Here is a 5940-nt window from a genome sequence, read left to right as displayed (position 1 = left end):
CAGCTCTGTGCCTACTTAACCACAGACGGGGAACTATGAACACATTACAGAAGGCAAGTGCCAGAAACAGGAAGTCTGAGCAAAAGGATTGCTTCTTTAAGCAGAGGTAGAGAAAACAGAGAGGTAGAATGTGATATTTTTTTTCTGCATCAGTATTTGTCAGGACACACAGAGATGTGAGCCTGTTCCACCTTGTCTGAAGGTCAGAGAGTTTGAACTTATTTTTGCTCTTTCAAAGTTGTTGACAACAAGTGTGGCTACAAAATAACATATCCTGACTTAGGGTGTGGCTACTTGGTATTTTGGACACTAAGATGGCCCGTAGAGGTGGATCCACTCCACCCTGAGACAAAGGTCTAAGAATTCAAACATACTCCTATGCTCCTTCATTTGAATTAGGAGGTTTGACATAGGGACTGGCTGCCCACAGAATATTTTGTCTAGGGCGTGTTCCCTGCATATTCCTGCCTGGAACATCAAATACTTTACTCAGGAAATAATGACTTGATGTCTCAGGTATTGAAGCAAGTAAGTCTTCTGGTTGTCCTTTGTGTCATGCTAAAAAGTAGTCTTTGCCCCCCCCATTTTGTAGTGGGGTATAAAAGCATATAGAAAATAAATGCGAGTGAACTTAGTATTCACTGAGTTGCTCTCCTGTTACAATCCTGTGTATCTGTGTTTCTTTCTTAACTCTGGTCATCCTACTTAACATTTCTAACCCTCACAACCCTACCCTGGGACGTACGAACATACCCTGACTAGGATTGCAGTAGAAGTCACCTCAAAAGGTGACTTAAGACAACTGTTCCTTGAGGCACCCAAATTTAACTGCTCATTTTTGAGCAAGGTGCTAGATTTCAAGTGATGGTTTAAGAGATCTCAGGGCCTACTTTAAAAGGATCACACAGCAAAAATCCAAACTCACAATGTTCAGCAATTGGTTGTCTGAGTAGACTTTTGTTTTAGACAAGTGTTGCTAGGATATAACTGTCGCACTTATGGCTGAACCCCCAGAGGTCACTCTCAGTTCAGTTGGGAGTCTTCATTAACTACCATGCAGTGAGAAAACCCTTCTCTGCTGAGTGGTGAGGCTGCACTATTCTTTGGGTATAAAGACACTCATATCTAGAAAACAGTTTGATATTATTTCTTTTCAACAATGCAATACTAGTATATTTTACCTTATGGACAGTGACCTCCCCAGGCAAGGGTTCTTGCCCATGTTTATAGTACCATCCATGATCACTCCTCTCAATGTCTCAAGAAACGTCATGAAAGAGAGGAGGGAAGATTGGAAGGGCCAGGGGCCAGGGGACAGAAAGAGATACAGTGAAATAATCTATTCTAGAAATGTTAGGAGCTTTGCATTCATAATTTCATAGCAGCTGTGGTTACCTACACAAGACGCGTATAATAACAAGTCAATCAACAGTCCAACATGGATAGTGCAGGGACTCATGAGGTCCCATCCCTAGTTGAGAACCTACTGGCAACTTGATAAATACTAGGGGAACAAGAATCCATTTTCTTTAAAAGTGTGCCCTGTGGTAGGTTGCCCAAGCTTTAGTGGACAGTCCTATACTACTAAACACAAAACAGTACTAATCAGGCTCTGTGCATTAATAAGAAAATGGATATGAAGTTGTAGAGAAGAGTAGGGTAAGTAGCAGAGAGCAGAAGGTAGTTATAGTTCAAATACATCATATGCAAACATGCATTTTTTAAAAACAAATTTACAAAATGAAGACTCAATAATTCATAAATTATTAAAGGTTCATTTAAAATATTTTATACTTAGTCTTTCAGTGTAAAAAAGCAGCAACATTTCTACTGTGTATTCTGTGTATCTCTAGTACAGACCTGTATTTAACTACTTAGCACAGGCATGCAGGGATTAGTAAATGCAACAAAATCTGAACCTTTGTCTTTTTCATAAGCAATTCATTCTTAGAGTTCAATGTTACCCAATTGTTTGTGTATTGTCTACAGCTGGTTTCATGCAACAACAGCAGAGATGAGTGGGCAAAAGGGGAATTGTGTAACACACAAATGGTAAAACTTTCTGGCTTCAGAAAGCTTCTTATGATCTCTACATAATTTCTCTCTCAAAGTGTTTAAAACATGATGTGGTATTTCTGTCTGTATGCTGTGATTTCCATTAATGAATAAATAAACTGCTTTGGAACTATAGCAGGGCAGAAGTTAGGTAGGTGGGGAAAACTAAACTGACTGCTGGAAGAAAGAAGGAGGAGTCAGGAGAGAAGGCATGTAGCCCTGCCAGAGACAGATGCAGGAACTTTAGCTGGTAAGCCACAACCTCATGGTGATAAACAGATTAATAGAAATGGATTAAATAAGTATGTAAGAGTTATCAAATAAGAAGCTAGAACTAATGGCCCAAGCAGTGATTTAATTAATACAGTTTCTGTGTGATTATTTTGGATCTGGAAAGCTGAAACAAACAAGTGGCCCTCCTTTCTACAAATTGGCACCAATGTGGTTGACTAAAATCCACTTAAAACCTTAGAGGGCTTGGAAAGGAATTTTAGACATACATAGTTTAACACAGCTTCTTGCTGTTTGCTGGTGGTGTGCTGCAGCTCCTTTAGGAGAGGTTTTCCTGATTCAGCCAAAGCAGAAAAAAGGCACAGCTTTGAAATGCCAACTTTCTGAGCCTTGCTGCCAGCATGAACTCTTATGAGGTCCAGCTATCAAGCATTTAAATGGGTTTTGAGTGTAGAGTGCTACAACTCCTTAGAGGCTCAACATAGACCTGCTGCATACTTGGAACTGGGGCAATGTGCATGGCTTGCAGAGGTGGTGAATGGACCTCTTCCACCATGTTGGACTGAGTGAAGCAAGCAGGCAAGGCCATGTTTCCTCCAGTAATGCTTCACCTTATGTTCATAATAAGGGCTTAGCATTTTAACAAGCACTCCTGTATAGTAAAGAACTACAGATGCCCAATAAAACAGATTCGACATAAAAGACCTCTAAATGAGACCCAGTGTTTAAAAAAATGTACATAGGCTTGGGATAGAGAAGAAAAAGACTAAAGAGACAATAAATGAGACAGTCAGAGATTAAAGGAGTAAAGATAATAAAATAAATATTAAACTTGTAGAAAAAGTAAAATAAGCCACATAAATATGGAATGTACACAGAGAGTCTGGATTATGTATGTTATTGTGTTTTCTTTGCATTTTTTGACTGCAGAGAGACATTTGATTCTGGGTATTGCAAAGCTAAATCAACATATATACTTTAAAGGTATCTTGGTTTCAAAATATGGAACTAAGGATATGTTTCTTTGGAAGAGAGGTTCTTCTTTTGGTTCCACATAGAATGAGAACCTATGGAATCCTTCCAGACTAATGTGGTTTGATGGACCAAGATCCCCTGAAAGGTTGCCTTGAGCACCCTCAAAAAATTACTTTGCCCAATAAACAGCAGGAAGCAGTTTGGACAGAACTATGCCCATATTCCCAAATATTGTCTATAAATGTTTATTTATATTTAAAGAGGGATATACTATAGGGATTTGTATTGGTATGGATCTTGGTTTATTGATACAAATTTAAGATCAATTATGTTATATGTATATTTCTGCTCTTGATTAAGGAATTATGTTTGTGCAGCTCATTTAAAATGTAATGTGTAATTAAGAAATATAGCTTAATAGATAATCATCTATAATAGTTAAGCTTGTAGCCATGTTAGTTAGATTTTCTAGATATATAGAGATTTATTTCAGTTAGAAACCTAGATCTAGTCCATAAGGCACAGTTGCTTTGTTTTATTTTATTTTGTTTTCTGGTGACTCTCTTTGGAAAGGAGAAGAAAGACTGATCATAAAGGAAGGAGTTTAGAACATCTGAATGAGTATGAAGTTATGGAATTGTGTTATATCTCCACCATTAACATGGACCTAAAAATGACTAAATTAACATAGATAAAACATGGATAGCAAGTCTGAATATGATTAGTCCCCAGGGAGCTCCAGAGTTTGAATACAATTAATTATTGAAAGCTGAATGACTTAGCTTCTCTTGTCATGACTTATTGAGATGATGTAATACAATAAGAAAGAGGAGGTGGGTTATTTTCACTTTTCTTTGAAAACTCCTCCTCAGGTATGAAAGGATCTCAGAGACAGACGCGATTTGCACTTGTTATAATGTCATGTGCTTTACTATACATCATAGAGAAGTTTCAGGAAAAGAATTCAACTAAGGTGGCATATTCTATCCCTGCTATGTATCTGGGATCCTTTTGGAAATTTAAAAAGTTCTCCCAACTAAAATATGAGATGATGATTTGGGGAATCCGGTAGTCAATTATGCTTTTGTTTCTAATCTTGTTTTGAAAGCTTCATTACAAAAACATTTTATTTACAAAGTGTGTTGCACATTAAGCTTAACATGCTTTCTAGAAATCTACAATGATAAATTCTCAAAACTATGTAAAAAGAGTTAAGGAGAAATATATGTACACATCTCCAACAACCCAGATCTCATAAGCTTCTTATGAACTGTAACTCCATGGTTGAGCAATTGGGTCATGTCTCTTTAAATTCTCTTGTTTATCATTTAAGTGGACTATCATTTTGATTGTATCTCTTTCCTTTAGTCATGAAGATGTAAAAGAACAAAGTCAAGACATAATATTTTGGTACAGCATGTGCTAGTTTGCTCAGGGGGATTTCCACCAGTGTGCTTAACCCCTTTTGGGTGGGGCTGGAGATGCCGAAAGGACATCAGACAGAAATCTAATAGCGTGTGGGGAGCTTAAAGAAAAGCGAGAAACATCACTAATCTTTCTAGAGATTATGGGTGAGCAATGATAATTCTGTTTTCTTTATGTGGATCCTTTGAAGCTGAGAAAAGGCGAAGAACTTCCCTTTTTTGTAACCCGTCCTCCGTGTCCTCCACATGACAGGCATTTATTGCACTGCTTTGTCTGTGCTGTTAGCAAGAAAAACACAGACAGAAAGGAGGCTGAGGGAAACCTCTCTGGATATCGGAAAACTCAGGACCCAGGTGGTTCTTGGATGTGGCAGTTTGCTCAGATCATCAAGTTCCCTTTCTTGCTCCTCGTTTATATGTCTTTGGTCTCATGAGTTCTTACAATGTGGTGAATCACTGAAAAGGGAAGCTATTTTTATCATATCTCCTATACAAGTCGAGTCTTAGCAACTCATAGAACTTCTAGTATCACTTTTTCAAGTATCTGGAATCTTCTCTGCTTTTGTAAGATGGTTCAGGGCTTCTACAAAACAGGCAAAGTATATAGGAAAGGTTCTTATTTTTATGTCATAAATTCTGACTTCATATACAAGCAAAAGCTGTGAGGTTTCAGAGACTTGAACTATCACTGGGATTCCAGATGCCAACATGCTGGAGCTGGATTGAGGGCTGTGTGAATTTTTCAAGTAAACATTCCTGGTTCTCTGATTCAGAGTCTATCCAGGGAGACCCATATTGCTCATGTCTTCCACTTAGGAGAGGCAAAAAAAAATCTGCTGCAAACAGCTCAGGCTGAGCATCTTTTAAAAATGAAGTATCACTTTTTTAAGGCAATATGTAAAAGACTGGGTTTTGTGATGACATTTTTGCGTGTATTATTTTATGTTGGTGGTACTCATCCTAATTACTTTATTGACATTCTTATTATCATGTCCTCTCCTTTCCCACAGTAGTTCCCCTTCTTCATGTCATTCATTCTTATGCATATATGTATATGATATATATTCTACATGAGACATTGCTTTTCATTTTGTTTTTGTTTGCTTATTTGTATTTATATCCCAACCAAAGTTTTCCTTCTTCCTTTCCTTCCACCCCCACATTCACTCCTCCTCCTCTGTTTCTCTTCAGATACAGGCAGGTGTCCCATGGCTATCAGCCAGCCATGGTATATAAAGTCGCAGTGAGACTAGGC

This window comes from Arvicola amphibius, chromosome 3 (genome assembly GCF_903992535.2).
Source record: "Arvicola amphibius chromosome 3, mArvAmp1.2, whole genome shotgun sequence".
Lineage (NCBI taxonomy): Eukaryota > Metazoa > Chordata > Mammalia > Rodentia > Cricetidae > Arvicola > Arvicola amphibius.
The sequence above is the reverse complement of the archived record's forward strand: the minus strand, read 5'-3'. Positions refer to the sequence as shown.